This window comes from Rhinolophus sinicus, linkage group LG02 (genome assembly GCF_036562045.2).
Source record: "Rhinolophus sinicus isolate RSC01 linkage group LG02, ASM3656204v1, whole genome shotgun sequence".
Lineage (NCBI taxonomy): Eukaryota > Metazoa > Chordata > Mammalia > Chiroptera > Rhinolophidae > Rhinolophus > Rhinolophus sinicus.
Window position 1 is genome coordinate 84,960,166 of NC_133752.1, and position 14,838 is coordinate 84,975,003.

At 46.0% G+C, this 14,838-nt stretch overlaps 1 long non-coding RNA gene across 1 annotated transcript in view; it reads right to left on the reverse strand.

Annotated features, from left to right (window-relative positions):
- Window positions 1-9,754: 9,754 nt before the first annotated feature.
- The window catches only part of LOC109447291 (uncharacterized), a 37,426-nt gene continuing 32,342 nt past the window's right edge, over window positions 9,755-14,838 (reverse strand). The window contains exon 3 of the long non-coding RNA XR_002137344.2: window positions 9,755-10,687. This is a non-coding gene — a long non-coding RNA (uncharacterized LOC109447291). The remainder of the gene's footprint in view (window positions 10,688-14,838) is intronic.

Sequence of the window (14,838 nt, forward strand, 5' to 3'; positions counted from 1 at the left end):
ACATGCTTAAGAAAGAGAGGGGTTCACTGCCTCCCAATGCTAATAGACTCTTGAAGGTTGCAGGGCTTTATATAGGAATGGGGGCCAAGTGGAGAACACCCTGTTTTGACCTGTGTTTAGGGAAGATGGTGCTGGCAGCTTCATCAGTGAGATAAGTGATTTACTCAGTATTTCAGTCATAAAGATGCTCACTGAGGTCAGGAAAGCAAATCATGTTAGTACACTTTAAATATACTACGATTTCATTTGCTAATTACACCTCAATGAAGCTAAATAATAGTAATAATAAAGCTTTGTGAAATCCAAAGCTTGACTGCAGTCACTACATCTCAACCGCAATACCTCTCAAGCCCTGCTCTGAGAATGGGAGAATGCAGTGGCTCTAAACTTATTGCTTCTCAGCTCAAACCTAAAGCTGGATTTCCCATGAAAAGAGCTAATAAATCCGCTTTGGGTTTGCAATACAACCTCCAAGACCCACCTTAAATATCATCCTTTTAAAAACATATGTTTTATTAAGATAGAAATCATATACCATACAATTCACATGACTACCAGAAAGTATATAATTCCATGGCTTTTAGTGTATTCACAGAATTGTGCAACCCTCACCGCAATCAATTTTGGAACACTTTACTGTGTAAAGGAAATCTTGCACCCCTTAGGCATCACCCCACCCCAATCTCCTCATCTCCCCTATACTAGGCAACTAACACTCTTTCTGTCTCTAAAGAATCACACAATACTTTTATTTCTGGCTTCTTTCACTTAGCATAATGTTTTCAAGATGCATCCATAATGTAACATGTATCACAACTTTATTCTTGTTTATGGCTAAATAATAGTCCATTGTGTGGATAGACCACATTTTATAATATTTATCTATTCAACAGTTGATGGAATTTTTATTTTTTTATTTTTTTTTACTTTGGGGCTCTTATAAATAATGCTGCTATGAACATTTGAAACACCATTTCCTTTTGAGGTCTTTTTTACCCTTTCACCAATTGTAATTTTCCATTACGTAAGCTCCATGTGCTTGGCCCTTCTCCTGTGATGCTTAGCATCTCCTAACTTACACCACAGTCAGCCACGGTCTCTTCTCAAGCCACTGCTAGAGACTCAGCCCCATGAGAGACTATGTCTTCCTCCTCTTGTCTCTGAGCCACTTAGCTCGGCAGCTGGAGCCTTTGTGAGGTGTCGTAGGTGGACAGAGTAGTCTCTACAATGTCACAAACCTTTGTCCTTGAGACAAGAAAGTTGAAATGTCTGTGGGAAAAACCAAAGCAGGCCTTGTTGCAAGTTACCTATTATTTTTTTCAAGTTCTTTCCACATCAAGAAAAAGAGAGTCATTCAAATTGATATCATTGCCATCTGATGCAAAATAACAATATTAAAAGAATGGGCAATATGGTTTTATCTGGATGTCTAACAAAATGGGTCAAAATGCCATGGAATCAAAAGTAGTTGTTCTATTATTAATGGCACAGTCTATAACCCTCAGAAAAATACCATTTTCAGGCTTAGTTAGAATTTTAATGAAGACCTTTTAATGTTTGGGATCTAAAGGAAATCCTCTTTTTTATATGATGTGATTGACATGTCTGAAGTTGTGAATTATGAATTTTTAACACGGACACTTCTATCCTGGCCTCTGATGAACACTCCAGAATACCCCTAGATTCAGAAAAATATGTTTTACGGACATCAGATTTTTCTTTAGCCTTCCCTCAAACTCCCAGTGCCACTTGCCCTAAAATGACTGCTCATGCGTCTGTCTGCCCTGGCCCCTTCAAAGGGGCTGAGAAATTGAGTCACAATAAGACAAAACCGAAGCTCAAGTCAATGTGTGTCCACCTTGGGAGGTGGCCTTTTTGTGGGGTCAGGATCTCTTGTCATTAGGAAGGCCCTCCACGACAGTCTCAAGTGTCCTCTCTTGCCAGTAGCCATCTTGTTTCCCTCCTTCCTTTATATTGTGTTTTCATCTTAAAATAATCTTCTTCCTTCCCTACCCCAAAGTGTAGTGGACAGGGGACCGGGAAGTAGGTCTCAGGTGAGAGGGCTTGAATTTGGGTCTGCCATTTTCCAGCCATGTGATCCCGAGCTAGTTGTTAAACCTCCCTGGATTTTGAAAACTTAAGCTGCAAAATGGGATAACGTGCCTCATTCAATCATAGTTAAACTCATGCTGGGGACAGCGCCAGGCACAAAAGTGGCAGGCAAGCTGTGCATCCCTCTTCTCTGTATTTCTAAGAGACAGGTAATCACCCTGTCATCTGAATTTCTAGGAGACATTCAGTTTATACCCTTTTGCATTATGACAATTTTCTGTGGGCAGTAACCCCTTCTGTTCTGACTTCTCCATCTCCTCCAGCTCCCAGCAGAGAAAGGCCTGAGCACCCTGAAGATTTATAGGGACCCTGTGTAGACCAGGTAACAGAGGACTTCTCTGTCTCAGGGAGGGGGATCACCACTTCATGTTACCAAACGTGGAGAGTATTCAGACGTAATGACCAAAGCCACCACATGAATCAATTATTTTAGCAGGACTCTAGCGTATACACATTCTCTCCCACCCTCCTTTTTTAGCTAGAAGGGGGGAAATTCCCTAATCCATCTGTGTGCCATTTTCTGCTGCTTTTAGGAGAATGAAAATGATGAACACATTGCGGTTCCCATGGAATAAATAGTTCTCATAAAGGCAGAGTAAGTAAGGTGATTTGCAATATGGATTTTTTCCCTCCAAGTTATTAGAATATGTTCAGTCAGCACATTTGGTCTCTGTCTCCAGCAATATATCACTCACCTCCAGCACTGTCTCAGGTTGTGGATGGGGCCTTACCTTTGTCTTGGCAGGTTGGGCTGAGGGAAGCAGGACACGGAGAGCAGGTTCTGGATGTGTGTGGTTGGAGAGATGCTAACTGGCTTACTGCTCTCTTGAGGACACAACTGGCTGAGAGCCGGGAAGGGGAAGGCGTATCAGTGGCTGCTGTGCCTCCCTCCAGCCTGTAGGTCACGTCTGTGCTGCTGCCACAGGGCTCTATGGGGCCCTGACAGTGCTTTGCACACAGTAGGTGTGAATTGTCCAACCTCTTTCTGCTCAGCAGGCCTGCCTGAGAGGGACAACAATGGCTGTGTGAGAATGCTCACAGGACTTGGTCAGGCCTCCAGAGTCGCCTGCCCACCATAGCCAGCTGGGCATCTAATGATGGAGGCGAGGTGGACAAGGAGTCAGACACAGCTTGCAAATTCTCAAACAAGAAAACTGATATACAATAATCCTGGTTGGCTCTAAAATAAGCCCTTGTACAACTAAGTCAGGCATCTGTAAGATATAAAGAGCTCAGGCACTACGAGTGGTGAGTGAAGCCATGGGTGCTGGCTCTCTCTGGGCTGATCACCCATCCACTCCGTCTCTCCCATCTCTCTGAGTTTGGGCCCTGATCACATGTGTTCAGTCACTTAGCCCTGCCTGCCTTCTAGCATTACTATATTCTGTGATAAAATTTTGGTTCCACTGGCCAGAGTGCCATGGAGTTTCCCTCGCTTCACTGAAACGATACAATGGTACATACTCAGCATCATGCATCATGTTGGAAAAACCAACAGTGACTTGAAGCGTTCAGGTTTGAGGTATCCTGTTTAATAAATGAGTCAGGAAGCTCACCTTGTACCTCCATGGCCTGTGTAGGTCTTGCTATAACCCTGTCCTCAGGATCCCAGTACACGAGGGCACCCTATAAGCAAGAATATTTTAGTGTCTTCGGATGAGGTACCAGAAGTGCCCCACCGGGGCCGGCCTGGTGGCTCAGGTGGTTAGAGCGCCGTGCTCCTAATGCAGTGAGTTGCACCCTCTATAGCTAACTAAGACTGTGAATAACGGCTCTCCCTGGAGCTGGGCTGCCATGAGCAGCTGGAGGTCGGCGTGAGCTGCTGTGAGCAGCCAACCGACAACTGGTGACTGACTGCCTGTGTGTGTGTGTGTGTGTGTGTGTGTGTGTGTGTGTGTGTGTGTGTGTCGGGGGTGTGTGCAAAGCTCATAATACCAGCATGGGCCAGGGAGCTGTGTCCTACACAACTGGACTGAAAATCAAAATCAACAGCTTGAACAGGAGTAGGGGTCAGGGGGAAGGCGGAAGAAAGGGAGGGAAAAAAGAAGTGCCCCCTCCCCTTGTACTGCATACTCCACTGTCACAACTACTTGGTCAACATCCCTGAGCCTTCCAGTCTCTTCCTCAATATTACACAAGGGCAACTCCAACACCTTCTCCTCATTACACCCAGTTTCATGAAGGCTTCTTGCCACTGTGAGGACTGGCTCCAGGTACCCTTGCCAAGAATTGAACTCCAAATCATGAGTGATACCCCAAGTCAGTAAATTCTCTCCTTTTTAAGCCTATCCATCCAGTCTAACGCCATCAAAAGCTCCTCCCACATCTGTTTCTCTAGTGCCTCCAGATTTGGAATTCCTTTGGCAAATAAGCTATCTTCTCCAGAACAACAGACTGCACTCCCACTTGGGCTAGGCTGAGACCTAACCCTAATTATCCTCCCAAAGGACAAGAGGAGTGCCAAAGGCAGGAGAAGACAGGCAAAGAGGGTGAATTTGACCTTTTTCTGCCTTTTTGTCTATTCAGGCCCTCAGTGGATTGGAGGATGCCCACCCACGTTTGTTTTACTCAGTTCACCAATTCAAATGCTGATCTCGTCTAAAGACACCCTCCTAGACATACTCAGAAATAACATTTAACCACATAGCTGGGCATTCCAGGTCCCAGTCAAGTTGACACATAAAATTAGCCATCACATGTGGTGAAGTGAACCTTGAAAAGGAGAACAAGTGTCATTTTGCAAGCTACTTGTTTCTGGCAAGGCCCTTGCAGGGTCTCCAGGCAAGGAGAGCCTGGCTATTTTCTAGAAAATGGGAATATGGAATATTCAGGGAAATCAGGGTTCAAGACCTTTGGGCTTCTCTACCCAAATGTCCCCGTTTCAGATCTCAGGTTCCTACTCTTTTCTATCAGTCCTCTGAATTTGACATGGGAGACCTGTCAAGGCTGTGCATTCAATATTGTTTGTGGTTCCACCAAGCTTACAATTAGACCATAGGTCTAATTTTCAGCACATTCTGCCCTGTGATCATTGTTCTTCATGCAGCTATACAGGCCGTTGGCTTCCACAGTGTGCCTTGAGTTGAGCCTGTCAGGTAACAACACCTGGTCAACTGCACAGGCCTTACAATCACCATTGTCTCAATACTGATCGGATACCACAGCTACCACACATCCCAATTCTGCACCTGTACCTCCAGCTTCTCCAATCCATCGCAGGTAACAGTCTGGCTAATTATAATGCTATTGCATATCAGATGTTATCACCACCCTCTTACTACATGGCCACCACTACAGGCAAACGGTATTTCTTTCTGAGAGATCTTCTGAGGAATTTAGGAGTGGTGTCTTGGACCTTTCTGCTGGGGAGACAAGGCAGAAACCTTTATGCATCAATTCCTGTCACCGATTCGTTGAGGATGAATCCATGTGCATTACGTCCCTCACACTTCCAAGTCGCACATGTGTAAGTGCCAAGCTATTTCCTGTTGATGTAGGAGATGCCCATAATCAGGAATCAAGAGGTGAGTATACAGCAGAAACCTGAGGCAAAGTATTGTTAAGTTACACCCGTCAGAGCCAGCCGGTCTCCATGGAACTGGTCATGGCAGTGGGGCTGGAGCACAAAGTGGGGGCCAAGAGGATTTGACCTGATGCATGTGGGATGTCATATACAACCACCCATGCTAATGGAGGAATAGATAACAGAGATAAGAACACGTGATTAATTTAGGAATGTCTATAACATCTGCCTTTTTAATTAGGTTTAGCTCAGGTTAATACTGAGATTTCACACGCTAAGCACACCCAGATAGCCAGGGATGGGAGCAGGAAGGGATATCTAACCTGGTATTTGAAATGCCCTGTACAGAAAGCTCACATGTGATTCATTTATTCAACAAACAATCACTGTTCTGGGCCTTGGAATCACAGCAAAAAATAAAATAGAAAACAAATCTCTCAGAGAGCTTACAATATGGAGGAGGGGAGCCATGGATAACATAAGTAAATTAAATGGTATACTACCTTGTTTCCCCGAAAATAAGACCTAGCCAGACAATCAGCCCTAATGCGTCTTTTGAAGCAAAAGTTAATATAAGACCCGGTATTATATTATATTATATTATATTATATTATATTATATTATATTATATTATATTATATTACCCAATCATATACTATAGTAAAATAAGACTGGATCATATATTAATTTTTGCTCCAAAAGACGCATTAGAGCTGATTGTCCAGCTAGGTCTTATTTGGGGGGAAACACGGTAGAAGGTGAAAAATGATCTGGAAAAATGTTAAGGCAGGAAGAAGGTAGAGAGCGCAGCTGAGAGGGGTTGCTGTTTGAAATAAGGTGCTTAGAAAAGCCTCCTGAGCAGGTGACATCTGAGCAGACTTGAAGGAGGGGAGACATGTGGATACCTAGAGACAGAGTATTTGGTCAGGAGACAAGACCTCCAGTGGGAGTGGGCCTGACTGGTGGAGAAGCAGCAGAGTGGTGGGGGTGGAGTGGGGGAGTGAGCCAGAGGGGTGGCGGGGCACCACTGTGGGGCATGAAGAGCCCTGGAAGCACGTGGTCTGCTTTTACTCAGAGGGAGGGAGGCAGGGAGTCACTGGAGAGTTTTGAGCAGAGGAGAAGGTGATGCTCTGATTATATCTGAGTTGTGTACACACTCATACATCAATGACAACCCAGGTCTTAACAAGGTTCATTCTAATAGTCACAGGATTGTCATTCAGCAGATGTGGCAGCTAAGTATAGCTGCCAGGGAAGGCAATATTGAAGTTACTATCTGAGCAATCAGACAGTGATGGGACTTCAGTCATAGATGCGTGAGGGCTCATGGTGGAGAATTCAAGGCACAGACAAATTTCCAAATAGCAGGGATGGTCCATACTGAGGGACCCAGGCGACCAGAGGAGGCCCTGGGCGCACTCAGCGCACGACTCACACACGGGATCACTTGCTCTCTCTGTGGCTCTCCAGCACCAGGCAGGAGGCGCCTCTGCCACCCCTCCCATCCTGTACAGTGTGTCTGCTACCACTGAGTTTTCACTCGTAAACCACGCCATTGACAAGCATGGCAATAAAACTTCATTGTTCCTGAGGGCAGTAGTCTATTTTTTTAACCCTTGGCTTCTTTTATTCCTGGTACTTTTATACATCTGGTTCTGGTAAAATAAAAAGATTCACTCCGTTTACAACTTTACTTCCTGCTCAGGCCTGGGCTTCCCTCCCCACCCTTCCAGCTAAAGTGGAAGTGACAGTGCCCCTGCTGGAGAGAAGCTGCTCCAGGGAGGAGGGTGCTGACAAGGTCCCAGGCCCTTCCTGGGGTCTGGCCAGAGCACCCTCTGGAGGTCACAGCCTAGGGAGTGATTCAGCAGGCCACCCTGATGCACAAGGCCCCTCCTGGGCTTCCCTGGAGCAGCAGTGGGACTAGGTGCTGAGAGGGAATCCATGGACAGCCAAGCCTTCTGAGATGTGGATTCTTGTCCTGTGTGGCCTTTACTTACTATTTTCTATCCTCTACTGTGTTTGCTTGTGCTCAAGCAAGATGCAAAGCCTTAAATATGTGGGAAGTCTCTTACTGGCAAATGTGCCCCAACGTCTGTATATGGAAGAGAAGGAAGATGCCAAAAGAGTGAGCGGCCCCTTCAACGCCCACAGTGAAAGCCGCTCAGTGGGTCAAAGAAAGGGAGAGAGAAGTGGAACAAAGGCTTTTGTTGCTTAACGAGGGGCTTCACATCAGGCCCCTTAACTGTGAGTAGCACACCTTTCCCTCTTGACCCCGTAAAGAGGGCCGGGCAAAGCTCAGTGATCCCCAAGGCTGGGCCTCCGGCTGTCCTTCAAGTCTCATTGCGCGACAGGAAAGCTCACAGTCAGATGGACAGCAGACATGACTCAAGCCATGGAGCATGACCCCACCCTCACCATGGTGAACAGAACTCCACACATGCCTTCTCTCATTTGTCCCCCAACTCTTCCAAAAAGAAAAGGAACACCCTATTATCTCCTCTGTAAAGTGGGGATACTAGGGTATTCCTCAGAAACATAATTTGCTCAAGTTTCCACTGATCCACACGACCTCGTGGAAATACACGGGCAGTGCACATGGGTACACAAGCAGCCTGCACACATGTCCACCTACCTAACACTGTACACACTCCACTCCACACATGAGAACCTACATATTCCTCATAGGTACACACACCTCTCTCTCTCACACACATATACATACTACACACACTCTCACACATTCCACACAGGTACAGACACATGTGTATGCTCCACACAGGCATATGCACATCCTCACACGTCTTTTACACATAAATATACCACACACCACACACACACTACATACCTAAACATATGATACACACACCAAACACTCCACACACTTTACCTCATACACATAAATATGCATGTCCAGAAAACGTGACAGAAAAGAAAAAATATTAAAATATTCAGATTTACTAGTGTTCAAAGAAATACAAATTTAAAAAGATATAAAATTAGCCACATTAAACAAAACACTACTTTGTGGATTGAAAGTACAGACTGCCTGGATTACGTGTCAGTTCTACTGCTTCCTTGCAAGGTGACAGTGAGCAAGTTAGTTCACCTGTGTTTCCTTCAGCTGCTCTGAGGTATGAGTACAAAAGCACCTACTTCAGAGTGGTAGCTGTGAGAATTTAATAAGTAAAAATATGTGAAGTGCCTAGAACAGTGCCTGCCATATCGGGAGAGCTAACATGCATTCCACTGTTATTATTATCGCTGCCATTACTGCCGCGTTGTTGCGGGAGCTACGGAACGCGCCCTCTCCTGGCTATTGGGGAAGGCCTCTCCAGAAGGTGATGATCAAAATCTTTAAAAATTGTCAAACCATATGACCCAGTACTTCCTTTATCCTGAGGCACTCACAGATTTATGTGTAATGATGTTCACTGTAGTATTATTGATAGAAAAAAAGGAAAAAGAAGAGATGGAAACAACCTAAAGTCCCTAGACCAGGAGGTTGGTTGCGGGGCCGGCCATCTGCCTGACGGCTCAAGCAAGAAACCGTGAAGACATCCTTTGTTCCTCCCTCACATCCAGTGAACTGCCAAGTTCTGTTCTTTCCATCTCCTGTCTCAGGAATCTGACCACTTCCAGCAGCATCCACCCCTTAGGGCTCTGCTAGAGCATGGCTTCCTCAGAGAAGCCTCCCACACCCCCTGCCCACCATGGACCAACGCATGTTGAGTCCCTCTCTTCCACGCTGGTGTGAGGCCCTGTCTTTTTCCATCGCACTCACCACTTTTGTAATGACTGGTTCCTCTTCCCACCAGATGATGAGCCCCATGAGGGCTCCAAAGCTTGCCACACACACACACACACACACACACACACACATTGTCTCCTGGCATACACAATGTTTCCTGACTTTGAAATAGCAAGTGAAGGGAAGGAATATGATTCAGCCTTACAGCCACATTCTCAACAAATGCTTATGAATGGCAACACGCTCATAAATACAATGTTAAATGAGAAAAATGTGTCCAAATGTCTATGCAGCATGACGTTGACATTATTACACATAAATATATGTGTAAAAACCCAGATGAAAGGCACTAAATTGTTAGCAGTGGTTATTCTTGGCTATTTTTATTTTTTCTTTATATATATGCATATATTTTCCAGATATTTTCCAGAAAGCATCCCTTTCCTTTATGATCATGAGAACAGTGGATAAGATAGACAGATCGAACCAAGGATCCAGGACTTTTGGAATGAACCATAATTTAAGTCCAGGATCTGGATGGTTCAGGCGTCCTGTGAAATATCCACATCTGAACTTGCCCATGATGTATGTCTATTACAGCAGTCATTTCCAGAGTGGCTCTGCACAAGCACAGGTGATTCCTCCAATAACAGGCTCCATTCTTTCTCGTGAGGACCCACTAGGCCAAGTGCAGTGGCGATAACAGGTAGTGGTTTCAGAAAAAATAACATAATATATTTTTTTCCCTAAAAGAAAAATTTAGGATAAATGAATCTTTTTTATTTTTAGTTTTTCTAAGGCATCATACTCACACATTCAGGGTAATAGTGTAGAGGCTCTTACAGGAAGACTTGTTCCTATGTCCCCACGGCAGCATCCTTCACTGTTTGCAGTAATTGTTGAAAGGTGTCAAAGTGACAGCCCCCATGGTGGGGCCAGACCTCCCCAAGTTGGAAACCTACGAAGGCTCAAGGGACCCAGCACACAGATGGGTGGGGGCCTCAAATGGACCCAGGGAGGATGGGACCTAGTGGGAGGAGCATCTGCACAACTTGGGACAGTGGTTTCAAGTCTTGATATGACCCTGGGTTTCTGGATTCCTTCTATTGCCTGATTTCTCAGCACCTCAGTTTTCCTCTCAGTCCAACTGGAGTGTTTATGCATCTCTCTGAGACAGTTTTAAAGAGTAGTAAAATTTATATCACTACCACTGGGGATATGGCCTTCTGATCTTCTGCCCACAGGTCTCTCTTAAGCAGATCACCAAATGAGGAACAGAGCTGAAAGAAGTAGGGATGTTCAACCTGGAGAAAAGTAGAAAAAGGACAGGATGGTAGAATATAAAAATTGTCATATGCGCAAAGGACAAATTTGTTCCATGTGGCTTCCCAGGGCAGAACTGGAGCCAGGGGTAGAAGTTCTAGAAAGTCAGCTTTCTGCTTCACTGAAAAAAAGGAAAAAAACCTCCTAAGAACAAAAAGTGACTCAAAATGTTGCTGTGTAAGGTATACTGAGTCACCCATCACTGTGAATGTTTCAATGGAGCTAACTGGTCACAGGGCAGTTTGGGTAGAGGGGATTCCTGTATTAAGCTGAAGATCAGACAGATAACCTTTAACATTCCTCGCAACGCCAAGAACCTATGTTTCTGCTACTTTGCCTTTTTGCTTTTGGAACTGTTTGAAAATAATTTATAATTCCTCCTCAACACCATTTTACCTAGGCCAAGCCAGAGCTGCAATTGCCAGGAGGCCTTCTTTCCTGTTCCCCACTATTGATGGTGGAAATTTGTCTCACTTATGGTTGTCTATCTCCTTATTACAGGAAAATCTCACAATATGGGTCCTGCCTTCCCAGAATGAAAGTCGGAACTCAAATTCCCAGCCCTGCTTGTAGGAAGAATGAAGTCTTGACCTTTTAAAGCAGGGGTGTCCAAACATTTTTCAACATTTTTCACCAAGGACCATATGCGGTAAAATACACAAACAGCTGGGCCACTCACTCGAGGTGAAGTATGTATTGCCTCACCTGGTTTATTTAAGTAAACTAAATATATTTTTGGAATTTGCTGCGGGCCAATTAACAATGGATCATGGGCTGCAGTTGGCCCGCGGGCCGCAGTTTGGACACCCCTGCTTTAAAGGCTCCTATTCAAGATTTGAATTTGGAAGTGAATAACCTGAAAGGGGGAAAAAGTGGGGACAGTGATCTCCCCCTGGTGCCTCTAGACTTTTTAAAAAGTGTTTTGGGTGTGTTTGGCAGAGACATATGGCTTTCTCTGGTGGCCGCTGTTTCCCAGACATTGCAAGGACAAGCCCTGGGACTGGAAGTTTCCTTAGTTCTAGCAGAGGTGGCATGTGCAATCAAGCAGGTTTCTGGCATTTAGTGCTTCTGAGTGCAGAAGCCACCAAAGTCTACTCATGAAGTCGGTAGCTGTGCTTTGGGAGCACTCCTGGGAGGTCAGCCTCAGCTCCCACTCCCACCTGCCTGTGACTCTGTGAGCTAACATCTAAGAGAATGGCTAGATGCTCACTCAACCCATTTTCTCTTTGTCCTTGGGCACACACAGAGCTAGACTGCCTTTCCCAGCTTCCCTTGCACTTGGGTGTGGTCACATGACTAAGTTCTGTCTGGTGTGTGAGCAGAAGTGACAGACTTCCATCTCTTGTCCCTAAAACCTCTGGGGCAATCCTCCATGTCCTTATCTCCCAGCAGGGTATAGCAGATGCATGGAAGACACCAAGAACTCTTGACGATGGTGGAACCACTAGTAGAAGTATCTGGGTCTTTGAATTCCTGACTGAAGCGTGATGTGAATGGGACCTCAACCTCTAATTATTTAATGCCACGTTGCTTTGGGGGTTGTATTAGGGTTAGCCCATCCTGACTAATACACTTAATAAATCCATTTCCTGCTGAACTAGCCAAAGTAGATTTTACTTTTTACAACTAAGAGCTCTGAGTGTTTCACTGTCCTCAGGAGGCCTGATTTGTTGATTAGATAGTCACATCTGCATGTGGGCTCCAGTTCCCTTGGAATAGGAGGCACTGGCCTTGACTTAATGTGTTACCTGCCCAGTTCAGTCTGCTCCAATTCCTAGTGACTCAATGAATGAGTGAATGAATGAATGACCACTGTGTCTTGTCCTTAATAGCCCTGTTCGGTTCCTATAGACTCCTACCTTAGGCTTCTTTTATGGAGTCAATCCATCTCCTATTTTATCTCCCTCTTTTCCTACTGTCTTGACTTGGACCTCTCCTCTAATGAAGGATGGAAGGGAGCCAGCCAGTACCCCACCCCAGCCATCACCATCCTTCCTCAGGACCAGGCCACAGAAGTCTCTCCAAGAAATAGTCAGCTTCTCCTCTCTTGTCATGGCAGGGCCTGTGGCTTCACTCCCGATTCTCTTCTAGAAGCTGAGGAAAGTCAAGCATGTTCATCCAGGTGTTCCCAAACGCCATGTAGGGAATCCTGCCCCTCCTCTTTAGTATAAGGTAAAGCAAACTCTGAGTCAGGAGTCCAGAGAGACCTATTTCTGAGGAAATTACTTTGCACCTGATTAAAATCAGGCTTTGAGCTAGTGTAGTAGATACTCTTTGGCATGTCTGGCCTGCTCACCCCTTGTGTTCCCCCTACCCACAGGGGTAAGCCTATGGCAGCCATGTTTATATCATGTGACTGACTCTCCCCTCACAGTTGCTTGAACTAGGACTGGGCATGTGATCCAAGCTGGGCCAATCCGATATTTTTGTGCCTGAAATTCGGGCAGTTTCAGGCTGGGTTGCCTTGCATCCATCTATTGAATACAGCAGCTCTAAACTGATAAATGGTGTGTGGGACTGTCTTCTGTGCCACGTAGACTAAGAAACAGGCCTAGAGGAAACCAGTTGGCTAACAAAAATAAAGCAGCATAAATAAAGAAGAAAGGGTGAGTGAAGGACAAAGTAGGAACTTTCTCAGCCCAGTTGCATCCCAGGCTGTGGGTCCACCAGCAATAAATTTTCTCTAGTTTGCTGAAGCTCGTTCAAGTTAGTTTGTAAAATACAAAATGGAAGGGTCTTAACTGATACAGGAAGAAGTAGAAAATGTTACCCCACAGATTGTCACCTCGTGGAAACTAGGCACCTCCGGGGCTTGTCATGAACTGGCAAACCTAAAAATGCTCAGAATTGGGAAAAGTATGGTGGCTGGAAAAGATCTCTTGGGATTTATCTGTAAGTGGAAAGGACTTGACCTTTTCTCCAGTCCAACAGCCTCATGTGCCAGCAGAACAAACGCAGAGAGCCCAGGGAGGTGGGCTAACTTGCCTGTGCTCCCACAGGCGGCCGGGGACCGAGCTGGAACTCCGGTCCCAGCCTCCCAGCTGCAAGGCCCAGTGTAACCTCAAACCTGAAATCCCCTTTAGAATAAGCGTCCATTTCCCACATGTGGCCTCAGAACTCAGAGGCCAGGTGGGAGCTATCAGGATAAGCACGCACGTGTTGCTAGGCTGGCGACAAATGATGCGGTTAATTCCCCTCGCCCCGCTGGTCCCCGCCGCTGAGACGCCTCGCTCCCGGCGCACATGTGCGCACTCCGGCCGGCGCGGGAGCAGCTGCAGAGGCCGGGCCGCAGGGGAAGACAAGGGGGGCTCACCCACCCCAGCGCTGCGGGGAGGACCCAGCGGGCCGGGCCTTTCAGAGTTAATTAGCCCTCATGCATATGGATGCCACCGCGATTGAATTAGGTTGAGAGGTCATAACCTGACCTCGGGAGGCGTGCAGAAAGAAAAGAGTACTTTCTCAGCTCGGTTCTTAATTGAAAGCCGAGTTGTCAGGCGCAGCGCCGTGGGTGTGACCGCCGCCGCCCAATTTCTCCCGCAGAAGCAACACTGAGCTGGGCCACTCTCTCGGGTCCCCATTAGCAGTCACTCTAATGACCTGCAAGTATGTGCAGGCGGCCCAGCGTTCGTCCCGTGCAATGTCGCTGTAATGCTATCTGCACTGGGAATTTATTCTGCAGCTTTCCTTTTCCATGATGGTTTTCATTTCCTGTCTTTTAGAGCTGGAAGCATTTATGGAATATCACATGGTTTTCGTTTACACAGGAAATCAGCTGCAGTGGTGAGGAGATACTGACTGACTTTTCGTGTTTGTTTTTTCGATCCTCCCGCGGCCCGCTCCCCCCAAAATGAGAGAGAGAGAGAGAGAGAGAGAGAGAGAGAGAGAGAGAGAGAGAGACAGAGAGACAGAGAGAGAGAGAGAGAGAGAGAGAGAGAGACAGAGAGAGACAGAGACAGAGAGACAGAGACAGAGACAGAGAGACAGAGAGAGACAGAGAGAGAGACAGAGAGAGAGAGAGAGAGAGAGAGAGAGAGAGAGAGAACCAGCTTGCAGCATTTTGTTTTGAAACAGTTTCCTTTTTGACCCAAAGTCACTGTTCTCCGAAGTGGTCTGTGATTATATACAGAAACAG